We start from the raw sequence: 25,408 nt of genomic DNA, 5'->3' as shown, positions 1-25,408 counted from the left end.
AACAAGTTTCTTTAGAGCTGCGCTGTTCTTCTGGCATAGAGGCACTGAGCGCCCTGAACATGGAACGGTGAATGTCTAGTTGTACTCCGTCAGAACAGCTCTGTCTGGCGAGTCTTATCTTACTAAGTGGCGCCAGAAAGCGAAAAACGCAGCGCGCTTCGTAGTTGGTGAGAATGCCACCGAATGGCTCCTCCTGATAGCGCTTATCAGCGGTCCAGTATGACGAGGGCTCAGTTTTGTAAGGAGGCAGAGCACGCCGCACACAGCGAGCGCACTTGGTCCGCTCCGTGCGATAACCTCACCGATGCAGCGGGCGACCTGAATACACAATCGTCCGCCATCCCGAAGACGATACTCAGGTACGCGATCTAACAGCATCGCTGCCGTATCGACGAACGCTTCTTCGTTCATTGGTCCCTCTTTTATTTTTAATTAAATTTCCTTACAAACTTGTGAGCCTACTTTTAAGCACAACTGTGTATTGCATTTCTCAGACTAAGTGGATACAATGTGGTGTGGATTTCCTCGGTGACCCCAAATTCTCTAAAACAAAAAATGAGCAAGATGTAATTCAATATATGAGATTGTTTTCTCCTCGCCACAAATATACTTTTGTTCTCAATCACATTTCAATCTGATACAATCAACAAGTTATACGTATGGTTCACTTCATGCCTAATTGACAGGAAGCGATCTGTTATCGTAAATAGTTGATCTGATTTTCATCACAAGAGTTCGATATTGCGACATCTCCTGTTCTTGCTATACGTGGTATGAAGGCTGTCCAGTTTATGGTTGACCACCCCAAATATTTTATTTGTGTAGAAGCAAAATAAAAAATGTATCAAGCAAATGTTGTTTAGTTGTCAAGGGTAACATTAACAAGACTGATTGCCTTTTCTTAACTTTGATCGTTAAGAAGCATTACAACAAGTGGGCGAGTTACGTTATCACTAGCACCTGCGCAGTGTGCTGTACAGGAAAGTCAAAGGTATTGTGTTATGTTTTTAACAACATCATAAGTACTAGAATGTTACATTGTGATAAGTTTATGAACAATTCATGACGAGAGGAATTGTATTACGTAATAAATAATACACTTATCAACCAGAACATTATGGGAATCTACCTAATAACCGGCATGATCACCTTTGGCACGGATAACAGCGGCCACGTTTCGTGGCATGGAAGAAGTGAGGCCTTGGTAGTTCGCTGGAGGGAAAAAAATGTTCAAATGTGTGTGAAATCTTATGGAACTTAACTGTTAAGGTCATCAGTCCCTAAGCTTACACACTACTTAACCTAAATTATCCTAAGGACAAACACACACACCCATGCCCGAGGGAGGACTCGAAACCTCCGCCGGGGTCAGCCGCACAGTCCATGACTGCAGCCCCTCAGACCGCTCGGCTAATCCCGCGCGGCCGCTGGAGGGAGTCGGCACTACATCTGCACACGAAAGTCTACTGATTCCCGTCAATTCTGGGAAGGGGAACGATGAGTTTGACGCCACGTTCAATCACATCTCGGAAGTGTTCGATCAGGTTCTGATATGGCGAGTGTTCGATCAGGTTCTGATTTGGCGAGTTGGGGGGGGGGGGGAGGATCATCACATCAGTTGGAAGCCGCCACTGTGTTCCTCTAACCAGTCCATCACACTTCTGTCCTTGTGGCACGGCGCATTATCTTGTTGAAAAATGCCAGTGCCGTCGGGAAACATGATCGTTATGAAATGGTTCACGTGGTCTGGAGTCAGCGTACGATACTCCTTGGTCGTCATGGTGCCTTGCTGGACCCGCGAATAATTGTTCCCTAGTGAACAAATGAGCCGCCGCTAGCCTGATTCCGTTCCGCAGTACAGGTATCAAGGAGCTGTTCCTATGGAAGATGGATTCGCGCTCTCCCATCGGCATGATATCGGTGTTCATCAGACCACACAACGCTCTGCCACTGCGCTAACATTCAGTGCTGATGGTCACGTCCTAATTTTTGTACTAGTTACCAATGTCATCGTGTTAACACTGGCACATGCATGCGTCGTCGGCTGCGGAAGCGCATCATGAGGAGTGTTCGGAGCACTGTGTGTTCGGACACACTTGTACTCTGCCCAGCATTAAAGTCTGATGTTAGTTCCGCCACAGTTGGCCGCTTGTCCTGTTTTACCAGTCTGCTCAGCCTACGACGACCTACATCTGTAGTGAGAGGTGGCCGCTGAACATCACGACGTCTGAACGTGTGTTCACCTTGGTTTTGCTACGTCATGAAGACACTCACTACAGTAATCCTCGACCGTAGCGGTCGCGCGGTTCCAGACTGAAGCTCCTAGAACCGCTCGGCCACATCGGCCTGCTGTGGCAAGCCTCCAGGCCATTATAATCTGCCACCGGTCAAACCCAGATAGATGGCCCGCCTTCCCCATTCCACAAACAGCACTCTCGCTAATACTACATGCACCGTGCATGTGTCTGACTAGCTATCATTCTTCGCCAGGTGACTCCACTATCGCTTGGACGAGTCTATATTGATGGTAGGTGGGTGTTCATAATGTTCTGGGGGATCAGTGTATTAACGAACAAAAAGGCTGATCAGTATATTAAAGAAAAAAAAGGTTATCAGACTGGTTAATATGCCCCTGATAGCTAAAAACATTTGCTACATACATTTTTTTCTGTTTCTGAACAAAAAGTAGTTTGGAATGGTCGAAGAGACACTCTAGACACCCTATTTGCAGGTTATTTAAAAAAAAAAGGCTCTAATATTTACAGGGGATGTAAAAAATGGCTCAAATGGCTCTGAGCACTATAGGACTTAACTTTTGAGGTCATCAGTCCCCTAGAACTTAGAACTACTTAAACCTAACTAACCTAAGGACATCACACACATCCATGCCCGAGGCAGGATTCAAACCTGCGAACGTAGCGGTCGCGCGGTTCCAGACTGTAGCGCCTAGAACCGCTCGGCCACCCCGGCCGGCTACAGGGAATGTAGTAAGCAACAAAGGGTGAAAAATTGTTCCTACAAACATTGGTCTTATATCTCATATCTTCAGAGTTATGGTCTAGTACTACTACAGTGACTGATCCCATGTCTCTGCCCTACTTTCTACAACATTTTCTCCATTTGACTGCCGCCTATTGCAATTCATCCTTGGATCCTACGTTTCATGGAATCACGCATTCGTTAGAAGACCCCTAGCTGTTGCCGGATCGCGTCACAAGTACGTACACGCGTTTTCGCAGTGTATCCACATCATTTATTGGAACAGCATACACCAAGGTCTTTACATGTCCCCAAAGGCAAGACTCCACGAGGTTAAGCTCAGGGGAACGGGCAGGCCGAGGTATTGACCCTCCCCGACTAATCAGTCGCTCTTGAATGAGTCGTGTCACGTGTCGCCTCACCCGAAGTTGAATTGGGCCGATGCCTCACCGTGTATGAGCACGTTTTCAGTAGTTCATATACATTCTCCAGCAACACATGTCATTCGTTCCGAAGAAAGTAACAATGACTAGCACCTTCAATGTGTCGTGTAGTACGTAGGGACCCAGCAATATTTCACCGTGGACGCTTGTCCAAACGTTGATACTAAATATGTGTTTGTGTCGTCTGTCTGTAAGTGCGTGCGAGTTGGCATCGGCCTATTAGTGCGTACTATGGTAATTTACGATACCGTCTCTCGCCAAGCCCGCTTCACCAGTGAACAACTTAAAGAAACCTTCCCAGTGAACTGCATATCATCAGCGCACATCTGGAGAAACATCTGGCAGGCCGATCGTGTGGCAGCAGAGCTAGTACTCGCTCCAGATGTTGGACACAGAGCAACTGTTCAAGGTGGACCGTCCAGTCGACAGATCTGGCAATACCTTCCGCTGTAGCTATTCTTCGGACACTGGTTCCAGGGTTGTCCTCCACATCTTCTGATATCCGTTGCTCCATATCAGGTGTTTGAGTTGTTAAAGGTCTCCCATCATCCCGTGTTAGTGGTGCAAAGGATCCTCTCTCTGAAAGTCGCTGGAACAATAAGCTTAACATCTTTACAGACGGTGTACCGCGTCGAGGATATTTGGCAACATATGGGTTATATGTCCATAGGCTGCTTTCATTTGCTTACCCGTAGCAGAAGACTATGTCTGCCATCTCCTGTGTTGAGTAATAGGTCTCCATTGCGAGCTGTACGTCCGGTGACGGACCCGGAGGAAATTACGATAATGTACTGCTGTGCCACAACAAACAGTGCTCCATATGAACACCATGGGTGCTCCAGGTGCAAATGCCGTTAACCTACCGATACACAACGCAATTTAGTATTCTGTGGAATAGATACATGTTCCAGTATTTGGTGCTTGCTTGGCACCAACACAAACACGTTTTGTTGCACGAACGTCTAGCGTGTATGCTGTTTCCTCATTTATCTCGTGCCAAACTGATCGTTGTGCAAGATATGCTCCTCGTAGACACGTAAGACATGATTCCGAAGATATGAGATTTACGACCAATGTTTATAGGCACATTCTTTCTTCCCTAGATGCATACTAATTCCTCTGTCAATACTGGAACCTTTTTTTCGGACACCCTGTATAGTGCTCTAAGGCGACGACACGAGTACCATAGTTAATAGAAGGACGACAACACAAGCAACAATAAATTAACTTTTCAGAAAAATTATTCACTGCTTCTCTGCAGATTTATTATCTTTAGAAAGAAAAGACCAAAATCCATTCCTTAAATTGCCTTTAGCACAGCAGATATCATCAACAACAACAGAGCAATGAGTTACGGAAATATGTACAACTGAAAATTCAAAATTACTGAATGTCCGCATTGATTAGTACTTGAAATAGAAATCACATATCGAAGATGGTTTTAAACTCTTGTGTTCATTATTTTCTCCAAGCGTAACCGCTAGTTTTTTGTGATGAAAGCATCAGAAAGTTACCTTACTTTACATAATCCCTTTACTGATTTACATATGGAGTACTTCTCTCGTACAGTTAGACATGTAGACGCGGAGACTTCATTGTATAAAAACATCCTGTAGTGACAATGACTGGTGCCAATTCTGGAGCCTCATGTAGGGAAATGTTGGAAAAACTAAGCATATGAGCAACAACCTCACAATATACTATCTGATGAAGTTTGCTGTGAAGAATCAGGAACAATCTGAGAATAACTGTAGCGTAACACTAGAAGGAAACAGCCTCTCTCTTTCACGGAATAGGAGCACAATACAAAGTCTTCAAAATATTTAACCACTTCCCTTTACAGGTGCTGGTAGGTAAGGAAAACAATTTCAAAAAGAAAATGAAATCATTTCGGCTTCACAGCACTTTCTACACCACAGACAAACTCTTGGGCAGATAATATCTTCTTTTTTTTTTGTATTTTCCGTCGTTCCTGAGTTGCTTTTATGTTCTTGGAAATGTGGTTTGCCTAAAGCATTTAATTATATTAGACGAACCAAGTCTCCAAAAAGAAGATAATATCCGTATGCGGTTAAGATACCTTTATTAAATTTTATTACAGACTGAAATTAAAGTAAAAAGCCAAGAGAATATATCTGTAATACCAAATCGTATTTATTGTACCATAACGAGTTATGACAGATATGACTCACGACTTATGCAAAACAAATTAACTAACTTCCGCATTGTATGTTAGGTGCCAGAACTATCCGCTAACAGTATTATTAAATAATTGCCTGACAAACCTGGCACTGCCTTCGTATTCGTTTTGCCAATTTTCTACTGTAAACGAAAACGAAAACGAACTGTCTCTGCAGCTTAATAGATGAAAAATTTCAGTTCGATGTATTCGTGAAAACACCTTTGAAATTATGAAAACGACGTACAAAGAAATGTGCATAATGTACAGTCGTGGACAAAACGAGCGAGACCCCTCGCCTTTTCGTTATGATGATCAGCACAGCTTTAAAGTTTGCTGCACAGCATAACAGGCAAGGCGACCAAGTGCTACCAACGTACTATGCACAGGTGTGAAATTGAAAAACTATCCGAAATTTGTCAGACTGTTTTCAATCATGTGTAAGACTATATTAATGCTGATTAGTGCGTTAACCACAACACGTAAATATAAGATATAAATGAAAGAAGAAACACTAATTAGTATGAACTGTACTAATAAAAATGAATTTCAGCTTATCGAGATAACATAACTGTTTTAGTAAGGCAAAGTACCCCAGATCGTTACAAATTAGCAAAATATTATGCGCATTCGGCCGCGAAACCGTCTGTGTCAAGGTTCAGACCTGTCATACTGGATTACCGCTGCTGACCTACCATGAAAGTGTGCAAAATCAGTAATGCGTGAAGATTCATAACGGAAGTCAGTTAAAAATCATTCATTGCCACACTTAAGTCAACTCAATTATTGACTGAAGCGGAAAAAGTAGACAGTAACAAGTATGAAATTCTACAACAGTTTCATATCGACACCCACAGGGCGCCGGTACAGAATAAAGGTAGCAATAAAACGTATTGGGGGCGAGAGAATTTCTTAAAATTCCCTTTCTGATAGTCTATCTGCCTCCATCGAGATTAGAACCGAAAACAAACCAGACCTCCCTTGCAGTAGCAAACACCTTTCACTATGCTAGCAGACAACCCAGGCAAACAGCTCTCTATTACTACCCCAGACATGAATAAGCCGCCAATTTCGCAATTAAAATATCAAAATGATCTGCAGTTTCTGTTGCATAGAGCTTTCTGGACTCAAAAACATGAATTGTCTACCTTTATGTCACCGCTTATGTGACAATCATTCGGGATGTTTATCGAAATAACAAAAAACTGTTATCAGCGAGTAAATTTAGTAGGATAATTCTGCACCACCCCAGGAAATAAACGCGACGTAGCTGCCAAACTTATTCTACAATGTTTCGAATTCTCCATTAGACGTGCCCCAGCCAGAAAACGTTCATTAACCGAAGTGTTCCTTAAGGTAGCTAGCAATGGGAATGCTCGCACATCTAAAACGCGGTGGCAATAATAGTGGGATCTGAATTACCACGTGTATAGGCAAATCGATTTTATTTGCATTCCTGAAAACGTGATTTAGATCGAAAGCGTAGCTACGATTAATATACTGATGTATCGACTGCAACTCGGACATTTCGAATAAAGAGTAGGGGAAGTTATTATGGGGCCCTCATCTTCAGTAATTGTGGTAGCTATTTCCGTCGTTAGGATTTCGTCACGTAAATCCGTAAAAATGGAACCGTACTAGTCTCACTTTCTTGACCGTCTATCTGTCTACCCAACCCTTAAAACTTTTTACCTCGGGTACGAGTGGAGATAATAAGCGGAAATGTATCGCACATCCTGAGGTATGCAGTCCCTTGGTGGTGTAAAAAAGTGAGCTATGTCAACGAAATCTAAAGATACGGCCGTTTATGTAAAGAAAATTTATGCGAATGGTCAAAAAATGGCTCTAAGAACTATGCCACCATACTGCTTACGTCATCAGTCCCCTAGACCTAGAACTACTTAAACCTACCTAACCTAACACACATCCATGCCCGGAGAAGGATTCGAACTGACGGCGCAAGGAGCCGCGCGGTCCGCGATATGACGACGTTGAGCGCACGGCTAACCCGCGCCGGCATGCTGTTAATATCGTCGGGTGTTACTAAAAAGTTATTCACTTCTGGTGAATGATTGTCTGCGCAGTTCATTTAAGATAGAATAACTAAAATACACTCCTGGAAATGGAAAAAAGAACACATTGACACCGGTGTGTCAGACCCACCATACTTGCTCCGGACACTGCGAGAGGGCTGTACAAGCAATGATCACACGCACGGCACAGCGGACACACCAGGAACCGCGGTGTTGGCCGTCGAATGGCGCTAGCTGCGCAGCATTTGTGCACCGCCGCCGTCAGTGTCAGCCAGTTTGCCGTGGCATACGGAGCTCCATCGCAGTCTTTAACACTGGTAGCATGCCGCGACAGCGTGGACGTGAACCGTATGTGCAGTTGACGGACTTTGAGCAAGGGCGTATAGTGGGCATGCGGGAGGCCGGGTGGACGTACCGCCGAATTGCTCAACACGTGGGGCGTGAGGTCTCCACAGTACATCGATGTTGTCGCCAGTGGTCGGCGGAAGGTGCACGTGCCCGTCGACCTGGGACCGGACCGGACCGGACCGCAGCGACGCACGGATGCACGCCAAGACCGTAGGATCCTACGCAGTGCCGTAGGGGACCGCACCGCCACTTCCCAGCAAATTAGGGACACTGTTGCTCCTGGGGTATCGGCGAGGACCATTCGCAACCGTCTCCATGAAGCTGGGCTACGGTCCCGCACACCGTTAGGCCGTCTTCCGCTCACGCCCCAACATCGTGCAGCCCGCCTCCAGTGGTGTCGCGACAGGCGTCTTCAGCGATGAGAGTCGCTTCTGCCTTGGTGCCAATGATGGTCGTATGCGTGTTTGGCGCCGTGCAGGTGAGCGCCACAATCAGGACTGCATACGACCGAGGCACACAGGGCCAACACCCGGCATCATGGTGTGGGGAGCGATCTCCTACACTGGCCGTACACCACTGGTGATCGTCGAGGGGACACTGAATAGTGCACGGTACATCCAAACCGTCATCGAACCCATCGTTCTACCATTCCTAGACCGGCAAGGGAACTTGCTGTTCCAACAGGACAATGCACGTCCGCATGTATCCCGTGCCACCCAACGTGCTCTAGAAGGTGTAAGTCAACTACCCTGGCCAGCAAGATCTCCGGATCTGTCCCCCATTGAGCATGTTTGGGACTGGATGAAGCGTCGTCTCACGCGGTCTGCACGTCCAGCACGAACGCTGGTCCAACTGAGGCGCCAGGTTGAAATGGCATGGCAAGCCGTTCCACAGGACTACATCCAGCATCTCTACGATCGTCTCCATGGGAGAATAGCCGCCTGCATTGCTGCGAAAGGTGGATATACACTGTACTAGTGCCGACATTGGGCATGCTCTGTTGCCTGTGTCTATGTGCCTCTGGTTCTGTCAGTGTGATCATGTGATGTATCTGACCCCAGGAATGTGTCAATAAAGTTTCCCCTTCCAGGGACAATGAATTCACGGTGTTCTTATTTCAATTTCCAGGAGTGTATATTTGATGTTACGGAAGAGGAAGGACGCCTAATTCATTTCCCCTTGTCTTTATTCATGATGTTAGATTCGCAAACTGAGCATTCGTACTATCCATAACCACATTTTAGATCCAAGCCATAGTCACAGATATGTGAATACAACACATCGGCTTATACTTGAGGTATTTCGTTTCCCACGAAGTGGTGGCAGACGATGCTGTGGCGTCTTCGATGCGCGAGTTTCTTCTCTATCTCAGCACATCAACTGAGCGAACTTGCATAGTATGTTGGTAGCACTTCGACGCCTTGCCCTTTTATGCTGTGTAGCGGACTTTAAAACTGTGCGTATCAGCATAATGAAAAGGCGAGGGGTCGCGCTCGTTTTGTCCACGACTGTACAAATATGTAACTACAGTATCCCAATTCTCTGTAATGTTTATATAGCTCAGAACTTGATTACAAACAATATTTGTAGTTACATGTCCAGAAGCTGCAACGCGATTTTCTAAACGTCTTTATTGTAAAGCCTTCTCATAGCTCTATAGGCGGCTAATTTTTCGCCTACAGCCGTTTACACTTCGCAGTTTCAAGGCGTTAAAAGAGCTGCCAGGTGTTAGGGATTTCCTTAGGTTGATTCGAGTATACGGGAGTCTCAGTAGTAAAGAATAAATGTATTAAAAATTTATACATGACGCGACATTTTTTTCAAGCTCGTCAGTGTTTATGACATCATATGTCTTGAACTATTTGTCGTACAATGACATTTTTGCGTAGGTACATCCATAGGCATATGTGGATACTGTCGGCTAAATGTGTTGGGAATAGAGTTAGTAGCAAAGAGCTAATAACTTTAAACGTCATACACAATGCGGCAGTTTTTCACGCATCTCATTGTTTATTGCGTCATCTGTCCCTAACTATGATAGGCTTGATAGGCAGGTGGTTTTCACCCCCACAGCAATCGTTGCCCCACAGTAAAGGATATGTGTACCTTGTTTGCTTGAAATCGTTCCAGGGGTTAGGAAGAGATATGGAACACACACACACACACACACACACACATAAAAATATACATACACACACTTTTGTAATATGGTACCATTAAAGTAACTCGAATCTGTTGATCCTTTCTCATGGTTCAAATGGCTCTGAGCACTATGGGACTAAACAGCTGACATCATCAGTCCCCTAGAACTTAGAACTACTTAAACCCAACCATCCTAAGGACGTCACACATACCCATGCCCGAAGCAGGATTCGAACCTGCGACCGTAGCAGTCGCGCGGTTCCGGACTGAAGCGCCTAGAACCGCTCGGCCACCGCGGCCGGCGATCCTTTCTGAACTGTATTCTCTCATGCTGTTGCAGCATTCTGTACTCCACGTCTGTAGTGTTCTGTAATGTCTGAAATGAAAATAAAAAACTAACGCCGTCCAAACAGGCCTTAAAAGGCGCAACGGTACCGACCGGCCACCGTGTCATCCTTGAACCCACAGGCGTCACTGGATGCTGATATGGAGGGGCATGTGGTCAGCACGCCGCACTCGCGGTCGTATGTCAGTTTAAGAGACCGGATCTGCTACTTATTAATCAAGTAGCTCCTCAGTTTTCCTCCCAAGAGCTGATTGCACACCGCTTGCCAACAGCGCTCGGCAGATGGTCGCCCACGCAAGTGCTGGCCCAGCCCGACAGCGCTTAACTTGGGTGATGTGACGGGAACCGATGTTACCACTGCGGCAAGGCCGTTGGCCTGAAATGAAAATAGACTCATGTTAAAGGATGGTGAATTTGAAATTCCAGTTTGAATATTCTCGTTCAGGTTATCTAAAGTTTCACTCCAGGCGAATGCCACTCCAGTCCATCTCCAGTGAATTAGATATCGGCAACGCCTAAAATATTAGTGCCTTTCCCTCTTGAATTCTGATAATTCTCAACTAATATCACCCATATATTAAAATCGAGAAAGATATGTGAAATGCAGAGATCCATTCTCAAGGAATGTAACAGAGTACGCCCGAAAATGGCTTGTTTTTAATTGGATACCTGTTGCCTAATTGTTTTACAGCTAACTCCCCACTCAAAACAGCAGTGTAGAACAGTATCACACAGTTAGTATCTGTGGCGAAAAGAGGAAATTTACAAACAATCCGGTGTTTCATGAAGCACAAACCAACTATGTCCAGTTGCTTATTGAGCTTGGTTCTAGGCAATATCAGTGTTTTGTACATAGTCTTTACCAATTGTTGACAAATATCCAGCCGGCCATGGTGGCCGAGCGGTTCTAGGCGCTTCAGTCTGGAACCGCGCGACTGCTACGGTCGCAGGTTCGAATCCTGCCTCGGGAATGGATGTGTGTGATGTCCTTAGGTTAGTTAGGTTTAAGTAGTTCTTAGTTCTAGGGGACTTATGACCTCAGTTGTTGAGTCCCATAGTGCTCAGAGCCATTTGAACCATTTGACAAACATCCTTTGCACCGTCACCGATGTTCATGGACTGTTTTGAAATGCTAACGCAGACCCCGATTTCGTTTACCCGCGTGGTGTGTCGAGAGGGTATTGAGTCGCGTGTGAGCCTACATTGTTTCTCCAGTGTAATGCTGCGCTGTGGTTTTTCTGTTGTCCGTGTAAATGCAAGTGAAAGGAAAGAAGAATGGCCAACACATCCAACAATATTAGCGTCCTCATCCAGTGAACGTATCACTTCCAGCGGTGTCACGTACATTTATGCCATGACACAATGTGTAGAGAGGTTTGGGATTTTGAACAGTTTACGAAAACAGCAATTCATTCGAAGTTGTCGTATGTTTAATGATGCTACTCTTTCAATTTCCTACAGTTAAAAAGTGTGCAACTGATCTTAATTGTGGATAACTTCTCTTGGAGATAACAGTGACGAAGAACCTCGCATAGCTTGCAACCAAAGTCGGAAACACCCGGAAAGTATTCAACATGATGCTCCTAAATCAAAGCTTATAGGCGTATGGTACAGCCGATGGCATAGGCCAACCTGAATTAAGACTGCCGTACATTATACATGAAGAACCAACCACCAGACAACCTGCAAGATGGGAACGGTATATGTTGTGTCCTTAACAGTCTCATATACAGAGAAAAGTGTTTCTGAGCTACTTTTTAACCCTATCAAGGATAATCCAGCTCATGGTTTGCGCTCGCCGGTTTCTTGGTGCGAACGAGATAAGGAGTGGATTTATAACTTGCTGAAAACACAACGTCAACAAAAGCAATCTGTAGAAACCAGTAGTCCTGTAGCAAAATGTGACAAAGTCGATTTCATTAACCGTAAAGGTAGTGACCAGTGTTTTCTCTCCTTGATGCATTAATTTATCAATAGCCGTATGATTTGTAGAAGTTTATTTTACTTTATGAACTTCTATGTGCAACCAGTTTCGGAATTACATTGGTGCCATCTTCAGGTCCCACTCGTCATAGTCGTAAAATCGCTATACCCGGAAGGAGCCATATAACTGGATCCGTGAATCAATCATCCTGCAACAGCTCTTGGTGGCCAGGCGACACAGACTGAGCAGTCTGTTAGTTTAAGTAGTGTGTAAGTCTAGGCACCGAAGACCTCTGCAGTTTGGCCCCTTAAGAACTCACACAGATTTGAACATTTGAACATAAATTTTAGGACCTTGAGCAACGAATTAAAAGTTGCGAATGTATTCACTTTGTTCACCAGATTTGCCGTCTTCCGACTTCCGCTTATTCACACACCTAAAGAAATTCGTGGGTGGTTCAAAATGTTTCAAATGGCTCTAAGCGCTATGGGACTTAATGTCTGTGGTCATCAGTCCCCTAGACTTAGAACTACATAAACCTAAATAACCTAAGGACATCACACACATCCATGCCCGAGGCACGATTCGAACCTGCGACCGTAGCAGCAGCGCGGTTCCGGACTGAAGTGCCTAGAACCGCTCGGCCACAACGGCCGGCTTCCTGCGTGGAAACTGTTATGAGTCCACTGATGACCCCATGAGAATCGTTATGTGTTTTTGGTAAAAGTTACAGAATCGCAGCTCACAGATGAAATGTATTTACTCAGAAACATTTTACAAAGAATACTGACATAAAATTGAACTATATCAATGTGTATATAGTATTAAAAAGTCGTCTTTGTATGCCAGGTTGATAATTATTCTCCTTCCTCATGCATACTATGTCCCACCACGTCTTCTCCCCAATGTGAACAAATGCTGGCTACTATTATTTCTTAAACAATCGGAATTAGAATAGTGTGAACGCGATCTGTTATCACGTCTATAACATTACTAAATTTAACGAGCGCGTTCTTCGTTTCAATACAGATGATTGATACATAGGTACAGTCGAAGAGACAGAATACTGCAATATCGTTTCAACTGTTATTTAACGCCTACGTATGAAGAAACGTGGCCCATTTCGTTATGAGGTGGAAAGAGGAATGGCCACAGATAAGGAGCGTATCTGCCACAACTAGATACGTGGAATACGCCAAGAGGTTTGCAGATAAGATTCTGAACCACGTGTACCTGCTGAGATAAATGATGCTTCATTCACACGTAGTCTCAGCACCAGTACGGTAAACAGTTTCAGTGAAAGCTCTTTTCCGTTTATCACTTTCAAGAGGTGGATCAAGTTTACGACCGTTCCTAACTCCAGCTTCTGTAAAAGGTACGGTAGTAATATAAAATGGATACTGCGGCAGATCGTCACTCATTAGCTCACTTATTCTGATAAGTGCCCGGAAATCAACCAGTATGACGTGTAATAGATATATCAATACAGGAGTTAATACCGCAGACCCAATGAGAAGTCTGAGATATTGTTCCTACCTATTAGACTATTATCGCAAAACAGCTGTAAACACTTGTTCAAGTGGTTCAAATGGCTCTGAGCGCTATGGGACTTAACATCTGAGGTCATCAGTCCCCTAGAACTTAGAACTGCTTAAACTTAACTAACCTAAGGATATCACACACATCCACGCCCGAGGCAGGATTCGAACCTGCGACCGTAGCAGCTGCGCGGTTCCGGACTGAAGCGCCTAGAAACGCTCGGCCACAATAGCCGGCTTAAACACTTGTCCTTTGCCATAAAATATGCAGCATATGTTGACTAAATGGCTGCTTAACCATATAATTTAGTTAGTAGGATTAAGACAGTAACAGATATAAAAATTTCCGCTCTTCTTCTCTTTATATCACCATGTACACTACTGCCCATTAAAATTGCTACACCACCAAGATGACGTGCTACAAACGCGAAATTTAACCGACAGGAAGAAGATGCTGTGATTTGCTAATTATTAGCTTTTCAGAGCATTCACACAAGGTTGGCGCCGGTGCTGACATGAGGAAAGTTTCCAACCGAATTCTCATACACCAACAGAAGGAGACCGGCATTTCCTGGTGAAACGTTGTTATGATGCCTCGTGTAAGGAGGAAAAATACGTACCACCACGTTTCCGACTTCGGATTGTAGCCTACCGCGATTGCGGTTTATCGAATCGCGACATTGCTGCTCGCTTTGGTCGGGACAAATAACTTTTAGCAGAATATGGAATCGGTGGGTTCAGCAGGGTAATACGGAACGCCGTGCTGGATCCCAACGGCCTCGTATCACTAGCAGTCGAGATGACAGGCATCTTATATCCGCATGGCTGTAACGGATCGTGCAGCCACTTCTCGATCCCTGAGTCAACAGATGGGGGCGTTTGCAAGACACCAACCATCTGCACGAACAGTTCGACGACGTTTGCAGCAGAATGGACTATCAGCTCGGAGACCATTGGTGCGGTTACCCTTGACGCTGCAACACTGACAGGAGCGCCTGCGATGGTGTACACAACGACGAACCTGGGTGCACGAATGGCAAAACGTCATTTTTTCGGATGAATCCAGGTTCTGTTTACAGCATCATGATGGTCACATCCGTGTTTGGCGACATCGCGGTGAACGCACATTGGAAGCGTGTATTCGTCATCGCCATACTGGCGTATCACCCGGCGTGATGGTATGGGGTGCCATTGGTTACAAGTCTCGGTCACCTCTTGTTCTCATTGACGGCACTTTGAACAGTGGACGTTACATTTCAGATGTGTTACGACCCGTCGCTCTAACCTTCATTCGATCCCTGCGAAACTCTACATGTCAGCAGGATAATGCACGACCGCATGTTGCAAGTCCTGTACGCGCCTTTCTGGATACAGAAAATGTTCGACTGCTGCCCTGGCCAGCACATTCTCCAGATCTCTCACCAATTGAAAACGTGTGGTCAATGGTGGCCGAGCAACTGGCTCCTCACAATACGCCAGTCACTACTCTGGAGGTACTGTGGTATCGTGCATGGGCAGCTGTACCTGTACACGTCATCCAAGCACTGTTTGACTCAATGCCATGGCGTGTCAAGGCCGTTATTACGGCCAGAGGTGGTTGTTCTGGATACTGATTTCTCAGGATCTATGCACCCAATTTGTGTGAAAATATAAAAACATGTCAGCTCTAGTATAATATATTTGTCCAATGAATACCCTTTTATCATCTGCATTTCTTCTTGGTGTAGCCAGTAGTGTAATATCATTGGAAAATTAGAACAAGCAGTTTATACAGCTCGAAACACTAAGAAGATTACGGATAACACGGGCCTTATAATCAAGACCAAAGCCGCTTCCACAATCTATAGCGCTAAAATCGAAAGTATCCGGTTTGATGCAGCTCTCCATGCTACTCTATCCTGTGCAAGCTTCTTTATCTCCCAGTACCTACTGCAACATACATCCTTCAGAATCTGTTTAGTGTATTCATCTCTTGGTCTCCCTCTACGATTTTTACCCTCCACGCTGCCCTCCAATACTAAATTGGTGATCCCTTGATGCCTGAGAACATGTCCTGCCAACCGATCCCTTCTTCTAGTGAAGTAGTGCCACAAACTCTTCTCCCCAATTCTCTTCAATACATCCTCATTTGTTATGTATTCTACCCATCTAATATTCAGCATTCTTCTGTAGCCCCACATTTCGAAAGCTTCTATTCTCTTCTTGTCTAAACTATTTATCGTCCATGTTTCACTTCCATACATGGCTACACTCCATACAAATACTTTCAGAAACGACTTCCTGACACTTAAATCTATACTCGATGTTAACAAATTTCTCTTCTTCAGAAACGCTTTCCTTGCCATTGCCAGTCTACATTTTATGTCCTCTCTACTTCAACCATCATCAGTTATTTTGCTCACAAAATTTTGTCATTTGGAGATAATGAGTGGAGCCGTGGACGCTAGAAGCTGGAGTGCCAAGTGGAGAAATCGGGATATTTCCGACATAGTCTCCTTTAGTACTTTAAGTGTCTTTTTCCTAATCTAATTCCCTCAGTATCACCCGACTTAATTCGACTACATTCCATTATCCTCGTTTTCCTTTTGTTGCTGTTCAACTTATATCCTCCTTTCAAGACTCTGTCCATTCCGTTCAGCTGCTCTTCCAAGTCCTTTGCTGTCTCTGACAGAATTACAATGTCATCAGCGAACCTCAAAGTTTTTATTTCTTCTCCATGGATTTTAATACCTACTCCGAATTTTTCTTTTGTTTCCTTTACTGCTTGCTCAACATACAGATTGAACAACTTCTGGGAGAGGCTACAACCCTGTTTCGCTCCCTTCGCAACCACTGCTTCCCTTTCATGTCCCTCGACTCTTTATAACTGCTATCTGGTTTCTGTACAAATTGTAAATAGCCTTTCTCTCCCTGTATTTTACCCCTGCCATCTTCAGAATTTGAAAGAGAGTATTCCAGTCAACATTGTCAAAAGCTTTCTCCAAGTCTACAAATGATAGAAACGTAGGTTTGCCTTTCCTTAATCTATCGTCGTAGGATTAGTATTGCCTCACGTGTTCCAATATTTCTACGGAATCCAAACTGATCTTTCCCGAGGTCGGCTTCTACCAGTTTTCCCATTCGTCTGTAAAGAATTCGCTTTACTATTTTCCAGCCGCGACTTATTAAACCGGTGGTCTAGCGGTTCTGGCGCTGCAGTCCGGAACCGCGGGACTGCTACGGTCGCAGGTTCGAATCCTGCCTCGGGCATGGGTGTGTGTGATGTCCTTAGGTTAGTTAGGTTTAAGTAGTTCTAAGTTCTAGGGGACTTATGACCTAAGATGTTGAGTCCCATAGTGCTCAGAGCCATTTGAACTTATTAAACTGATAGTTCGGTAATTTTCACATGTGTCAACATCTGCTTTCTTTAGGATTGGAATTTTTATATTCTCCCGAATACTGGTAGTGGAGGAAATCTTCACCTCTAGTTTTCTGAAGGTAGGAAAGGTGATTGCGTTAACTCCCTGACCACTGGATATTGAATTAATGTCCCGGTCTGAATTCAGAACGTCAGTGCAAACGTCTCATAATGTGAGGACATACGACACTGTTGATGGTGATCCGAGCGTCGGAGTGGTGTTATTGAGAGAATGTGTGCCGGGAACGGTTTTCTCCTTCTCCCCCCAGTTTCATCGTCGTCAGTGATACAAACACACCACTACATTTCACACACACTTCAGAAATCACCAGTAATAAACGCAAACATATTGGACATACCTTTTCTCAAAGAAAAAGGTGCGCAAAATGGGCGAAGACTCCGATTTGAATAAATGTGCGAAGACTTTCCGATTTTAGCGACTGAACCTCCAGGAGATATCACTGTGGTGTCACCGCCAGACACCACACTTGCTAGGTGGTAGCTTAAATCGGCCGCGGTCCATTAGTACATGTCGGACCCGCGTGTCGCCACTGTCAGGATCGCAGACCGAGCGCCACCACAAGGCAGGTCTCGAGAGACGTACTAGCACTCGCCCCAGTTGTACGACGACGTTGCTAGCGACTACACTGACGAAGCCTTTCGCTCATTTGCCGAGAGACAGTTAGAATAGCCTTCAGCTAAGTTAATGGCTACGACCTAGCAAGGCGCCATAAGTAACTTCATGTATCTACTGAGTCTCACTTGTATCATCCAGAATGCTGTATACCAAAGGACAATATAAAAGTTAAGTGTTCTAGTAGCTACGTTCTTTTCTTTATCACATTCATTACGAATCCTGTTCCAGACTTAACGCCAGACGGCGTGAGTTGACGCGTGCCCTTTCGGCTACTTCACTGTGGACTGGCTGCCTTAACAGTCCACTACAATCACAGCCATCAATGACGAAAAATAGCGAAAATTTAGTTATAACAATCCTGTATATCACTAAATACGGAGTGTTTCAAAAAGAATTGCCCGATTCCGGACGGTAATAAGACCCGCCTGGACCTAAAAATATTCGTCGTTCGTATCCGCAATTTGAAGATACAAAGTGCTTGTGCAAAGGTGAGAGTCCAGGTCGGCCTCGCACGTCTGATGACGTGGTGGAAAGAATTGGGCACACGTTTGAGCGGAGTCCCCGAATATCTACTCACAGCACAGAGAACTGGGAATGCCTCATACGACTGTCTGCGTCGTTTGGTCGATAAACCATAGAAACTGCACTTAGCGCAAGCTCTTCGGGTTTTTGATAAAGGAAACTGGTTTGCTTCAGCAATTCTCTGCTGGGGAACATGGAAGAAAATACATATTTACAACGGTTAATTTTCAGTGACGAAGCAACATTTTATGTTAGCGGTAAAGTAAACCGATATAACGTGCGCATATAGTGACTCCACAACCCTCAAGATATTACTGAGAACGAGAGAGAATCAACTAAATTGAACGCCTTTTGTTCTATTTCTCGCGAAAAAGAGAAAACACAGTGACTGGAATGAGCTGTCTTCATATGTTGAGGAATTGGCTTTTTCCTCAACTTCAGGGGGAGTCCAATGACTTCATTTCCAAAACAATGGAACTCCACAACTTCAGGAGGAGTCCAGTGACTTAATTTCCAAAACAATGGAAGTCCATCGTACTGGTACAACAACGTACGTCAGTCTCTCAATGACCCTCTGCCTCAACGCTGGATAGGGCGCACGGAAGACACTGCCCTGCATTTTTGGCCTCCAAGATCGCCAGACATGACTCTACGCAATTTTTTTCTTGTGGGGATATGTGAAGGAAAGTGCGTTCATCTTCCCTTTAGTTTGTGACGTAGAAGAAGTAATTTCCATAAAAGCAGATATACTGTGAAAAGTTTATGGCGAACTTAGCTATCGTCTAAATGCTCGTGCTGCTGTAATAGCATAGCACTTGTAATAGCGTAGCTAATACTTTAACATTTTGTATTTTGCGGCTTATCTCGTGTTTGTAGTTGTTTTTATCAATAAATATGGAGTTTTGAAATCAACTCACTCTTTTTGTAACATTCAGTATACTAACCAAAGTAACTGACGCGGGGAACTACGAGTAGAATCACACAAACAGCATCGATGTAAATGACCTCACGCCGCACTAAGCCGCTAGACAGGTAACGGGAAACTGATTTATGTGGAACCTGTACTGTAGTTGCAGGGCCGTTACGGGGAAATCCACTTCCTCCGCTAAGAGTTTACCGCCATACTATAACAAGCCGCCTAGTCTAGAGAGCCAACTTGCTGCACGTTGTTGCTCGCTGCTGGCAGAAGGTCTTTGTAGGGCAGCTCCGTCGGCTCGCCACGTGAGCCGCTGGCGGAAGGGTGGGGGCGACAGACGGGGTGGGGCTGGACTGCTAGATCTAGTTTAGGCGCCGAAACAAGAGAGAACCGCAGCCGCGAGGGATGCCCCTCGAAATGGAGAAAAAGTTGCGCGGCGCGCGGTGTTGGGTGTCGCTCCGGCCCGCCTCGCCTTGCCGTGCTTCTCCTTGTCCTCCTTCCCGCTTCTTTCGGCGCGTTCTTTTTGCTGCGCTCCGGAAACTTAAGCCTAAACTTGTGCCCGGCAGCGGTATCATGTAACGACAGCCGGGAGAAGCACTGCTCTTGTTTGTTATTTTCTGATACCCTAATTATCTGTGAGAAGCGTACACTTCGCAATTTTCTGTCGATGCAGGTTTCGTGAGCTCCCTTTTACGCTCGTAGTTAATCAGCGCGTGGGTGTGATCGACTTTCCCGGGAAGAACGTAGATGTTCTGTGTGAGTTACCAGATGATACTTTGTACTCCGTAGTGCATGAATTTTCTACTTTATTTCACATGTCTTATTTTCTGTCTCTTGCGACATTTGTAGGTGTTCTAAAGTTTGTAAGAATTTTTGAGGTGGTGTATATCTATACATCTTTGACAAGGGAATTTGTATGACGTTTTTGATAATCCGAAGAAAAACTAAAATCCGTGAATTGGTATCAATTCAACCAACATATCGCACTGTGTAAGGGTTTTACGTTACTATAGAGGATGATTCAGTTGCCTCTGCGGATTCGTTTAAGCAACCTGTACTACATCTGTATCAAGAACAGTATCCAGATAGGCGACAGCAACGTAAACGGTATAAGAGATCAGAGGGTGCCAAATTATCTTAGGCACCCGTGCCGAACCCTGAAACAATGAGGTTATAGCAGTTAGATTGTAGGTATTTAAAAGTATTTTCGGGTTCCTGGGTTTTATTTCTACGAGGGTTTTACTATGGAGAAATACACTGTTTAAAGTGGGTTATTTAGTTTTGTTTCTTGCGGTTAGGTGTTTGTGTTTATCACACAGTGGGGTAATAGAGAACATAGTATTTCAGGCCTGGTGTATTTGGTTATTTAAGGGTACGTAGTTAACAAGGGTTTTGAGACGAAGACCTTATCAGTTCTTGGAGATAGATTGTCACATAATTGTGTAGTTCATGTACAGTTGCAATGGGTCTGTGATTAGCCTCTACCAGGTTGGTTTCACTTTTACCTTTAGGTTCTTACATCACGTTTATGGCTTTGGCATACTTTAAACATTAATGAACATTTTTAGTTGGATCATGTCTGATGTTTGGGACCAGTTGTCAAATTTATATCGTTGTACATTGTATTGATTTAATGGTTTGGTTTGAAAGAAGCGAAACTGTCTTTCTAAATGTCCATTGTGTTTACATATGATGACAGTCATCTGTTTTGTGACTGTGATTCACGTTTATTCCGTGTTTATGTTTCATACTCTTATATATTTCTGGACTAGAGAAAAAAAAGAGGTTTTGACATATGTGCTCTTTTGGTACTGCGTGAAATATTACCTTAATGTTGCTTTAACTAATACATTAGAGTACCACAATGTAATTTGTTCGTTGTTTTATAGTTGTCTAGTTTTCATATGTTGGCATTTGTAATTGTTCTTTGGTAAACAGGGTCTGAGGATGGTGGTAATGTGTCGGCGAAATTAGTCGTGTGATAGAATAAAGACATTCTCAAAATACAGCTGTGTTGGTACTTTTTGTCATTTATATTAGCTGGCGTTCCTTATCCCTGCAATAAGATGGGCATCCATAAATTGATACTAGTTCCATGTCACAGATGTAGGCGACTGCTAGAAAACGGAATCGTATTGTAAAAACCTCAAGTGAGGACTGGGCATGAGTTACAACTTATTTTTGTACCTAGAGGTACCTTACTTCTGCCACACTTATCCAAGTGTCTCCAATCGTCCTTTGTGTAATTAATGGTCTAGTCAAACAGGTTTTGGATTTCCCTGTAAGTCTATTCCGTTTATAGTACTTAATTTTCCGTATATAGTACAGAGATTATATACCTGAAAGTTGTTACTACGACGCTCACCATTTTGATATCTCCTGTTAATTTAGTTGTTTCCAATGCTGAAACACGCTTTATAAGGGAACGTTTCTGAATTATTTACGAAGGATTAATTACTATAAACGTAATAAACTTACAGAGACACTCAAAACCTATAGTGACTGCGCCGCTAATTACACAAAGAACGATTGAAGGCACTTGGATATGAATGGCAGAAGTAAGATATGTCTCGGTCCAAAAATATCGTGTAACTCATGACCAATCCCCACTTGAATTTGTTAGTATGATTCCGTTTGTTAAGTCTTCCAAAGCTCTGAGAGGGAACTTAGATCGACTACGTGACTGTCGCCTGTTGGATACCGTTTCTAATACGGACATAGTGCGGGCTGCATAAAACGAACAAGTATGGGCAGCTGAATTGTCACGTATATTTTCTGTGCATCTTCACATAATGTGAAGAGAAGTAAAATTACCGTGCCTTGAAACAACCATGAACTGTATCAATTCGACCAACATACCACACAATGTGAGGGGAAGTTTCACAGGGTGGTTATAATTATTAAACATTCGCTACTTGAGAGGGTACCCATGGTAAAAAGAGTGATGATAAGGCAATGAAACTTTGTGGAAACATTTGCAAGAGCAGTCGGAAGTGAAATAACGAATAAACCATTGAAAGAATTAAGTTTTAATTTCCACATTAGAGAGTAACATTTGTTTGTTACATATCACGTTGAAGTTCCACCGGCCGCTGTGGCCGAGCGGTTCAAGGCGCTTCAGTCTGGAACCGCGCTGCTGCTACTGTCGCAGGTTCGAATCCTGCCACGGTCATGGATGTGTATGATGTGCTTAGGTTAGTTAGGTTTAAGCAGTTCTAAGTTCTAGGGGACTGATGACCTCAGATGTTAAATCCCACAGTGCTTAGAGCCATTTGAACCTTTTTTTTTTTTAGTTCCGAATTTCGTAAGTGACGACCAACTGCATCCGCTACATCCTGTAACCGCTCTAGAGATGGCTCTACTGCTGCTCGAAACATGTCACGTGGTATGATCCCTGTCTCCATCGCTATGCTTATCTTCAAACTCGATCGTGTGTTAGTATTCCTATGATAAACCCTGTCCTTTAGATAACCTCACAGCCAGATAGCAAACGGGTTTAGACATGGTGATCTTGCTGGCCACGCAGTTTGCAACGATCGGCCAATGATTCTGTTTTCTCCTACAGTGTTACGGAGGAACAGAGTAACCTCATGACCATTGTGTGATGGAGCTTAATAGTGCATCAAAATATCAAAATAGTTGAGTTCTACGCACCTCCATGCTGTACAGCAGGAATCACGCGTTGGCGGAGCAGATCACAGTAACGTGTGCCATTCATGATGTATGTCCTTGGTATCAGCGTTCCTCAAGGAAAAATGGACCAGTCATGAACTGTGCCGTGAAGCCATACCATACAGGGACTCGTTCACTATGCAGGGGATCCTCATGAACGTTCGCTTACGGTGACGATCGCCAAAAGCGACAACTGTTTGTCTTAACTGTCCCAGTGAGCGTAAAATGTACTTCACCAATCCACAAAATGTTCCAAGATACCATGTCGTCAACTTCAACCCCTTCAAGAAACTGAGAGCAAAGTCTACTCAAAAGTTTACGTCAAGTTTGTATGGATGCCATTTCACAATTGCTCGCAGCACTTGTCGAACGTTGAACTACCGTGACACAGCTCGTGCACTGCTTGGAGATCGCGTCCAGCATTCATGGCCGTTGCAACTTCTTCAACAATTTGTAGAGTTACTAGTCGTCGGCTTCTTCCAAGAGCAATTCCCAAATCGCTAGTTTATTCGAACTTCCGAATCATGCTCCTCAACCCGGTGCGGAAAGAGAACCTCTTCGTATTCCCTTGCCGGCCGTTGTGGCCGAGCGGTTCTAGTCGCTTCAGTCCGGAACCGCGCTGCTGCTACGGTCGGAGGTTCGAATCCTGCCTCGGGCATGGACGTGTGTGATGTCCTTAGGTCAATTAGGTTTAAGTAGTTCTAAGTCAAGGGGACTGCTGACCTCATATTTTAAGTTCCATCGTGCTCAGAGCCATTTGAATCATATTCCCTTAACGTGTTGATACTCACAAAGAGCAGCAGCGCTATTGCTGTTGTTTTGATAAAACAGCTTTACAAGTAAAGCCCTGCTCACCTTGTCCAGACCCGTGCTGACTGTCTGCAAATGTAATGCAGAATGATGCTCGTGTTGCGACCGTACGTCCCTATACCAGTACCGGTGCCTAATGGCAAATCATGACATTAACTCTACTAACAAAGCAAGTCCTGCAGCGCACAGTCTGAGTATCATTCCTATGAAGCTGGCAAACCATATGGTTATAAGTTTTCTGCCTACACTGGCTCAAGTAACGAAAGTTTAATTACAAGCACCATGTATATTACTCACAAATTGATACTCATTTCTCAGAGTCCTTGATTATAGAAAAATTTAGCTTCCAAAGAAAAGACATCATGCATTCATATAACCTAATAGTGAGTTTGTTTAACTGGTTTACGTATTCGTTTACTTCTGGGAGATAAAAAGCAACGATTATAACACTGAACTGAGATTCGATTAGAAAGCGGCCCTTTAATGTTTAAGTCTTTAAGGATATCCCTAAGAAACTTAAAACGAATATCTGAATAGGTCTTAACGATATCACATCCTTATTTGCATCACTGTTATTTATAACGTTAAGTCTCTAATGACTCCAGTGTTGGAAGAAGCGAACAACTATTTACCTTTGTCGCCTAACTGTTACTTAGCGACAGTAAAATGTAAATAAAATATTACCCAATGATCGAAGCAGACGAAATGAATTAAAACTTGTGTTGCGGCAGGGACACAAACCAGGGTCTTCTTGCTTGCTAGGCAGATATGCTAACGGTTACACCATCGCAGTACGATGGTCAACATTGCTGCACGAAGTACCTAAGATGAATGCCCTCCCAAACACAAACTAGCGAGCCAGTGGGTGTGTTGGACCTTCCATCGAGCTACAGACCCCCTTGAAGATGTCTCCCGCAGACGGAGACGAAACGTTGGGAAACAACACAGAATTCATCAACCGACCACGGCATAACAGCCCGGACAAATATATTGGTCATGGAAATAGGGTTCCAACTCGTTTCACATCCCCCCTATTCTCCAGACTTGCTCCCTCCGACTACTATTTGTTCCCCAATTTGAAGAAATTGCTGGCGGTACAAAGATTTTATTCAAACAAGGAGGTGATTGCAGCAACTAGTAGCTACACTCCTGGAAATTGAAATAAGAACACCGTGAAGTCATTGTCCCAGGAAGGGGAAACTTTATTGACACATTCCTGGGGTCAGATACATCACATGATCACACTGACAGAACCACAGGCACATAGACACAGGCAACAGAGCATGCACAATGTCGGCACTAGTACAGTGTATATCCACCTTTCGCAGCAATGCAGGCTGCTATTCTCCCATGGAGACGATCGTAGAGATGCTGGATGTAGTCCTGTGGAACGGCTTGCCATGCCATTTCCACCTGGCGCCTCAGTTGGACCAGCGTTCGTGCTGGACGTGCAGACCGCGTGAGACGACGCTTCATCCAGTCCCAAACATGCTCAATGGGGGACAGATCCGGAGATCTTGCT

At 44.3% G+C, this 25,408-nt stretch overlaps 1 protein-coding gene across 4 annotated transcripts in view; it reads left to right on the top strand.

Annotated features, from left to right (window-relative positions):
• Nucleotides 1-244: 244 nt before the first annotated feature.
• LOC126199289 (glucose dehydrogenase [FAD, quinone]-like) overlaps nucleotides 245-25,408 on the top strand; it is a 205,452-nt gene continuing 180,288 nt past the window's right edge. For 2 of the 4 annotated variants that reach the window (XM_049936108.1, XM_049936109.1), the window contains exon 1: nucleotides 245-359. The gene's annotated coding sequence lies outside the window, so the exon portion shown is untranslated. Of the gene's footprint in view, nucleotides 360-13,634; nucleotides 13,770-25,408 lie in introns of those variants that run through there. The other 2 variants (XM_049936106.1, XM_049936107.1) reach the window with 2 other exon arrangements.

Source organism: Schistocerca nitens, chromosome 8 (assembly GCF_023898315.1).
Source record: "Schistocerca nitens isolate TAMUIC-IGC-003100 chromosome 8, iqSchNite1.1, whole genome shotgun sequence".
NCBI lineage: Eukaryota > Metazoa > Arthropoda > Insecta > Orthoptera > Acrididae > Schistocerca > Schistocerca nitens.
The sequence above is the reverse complement of the archived record's forward strand: the minus strand, read 5'-3'. Positions and strand labels throughout refer to the sequence as shown.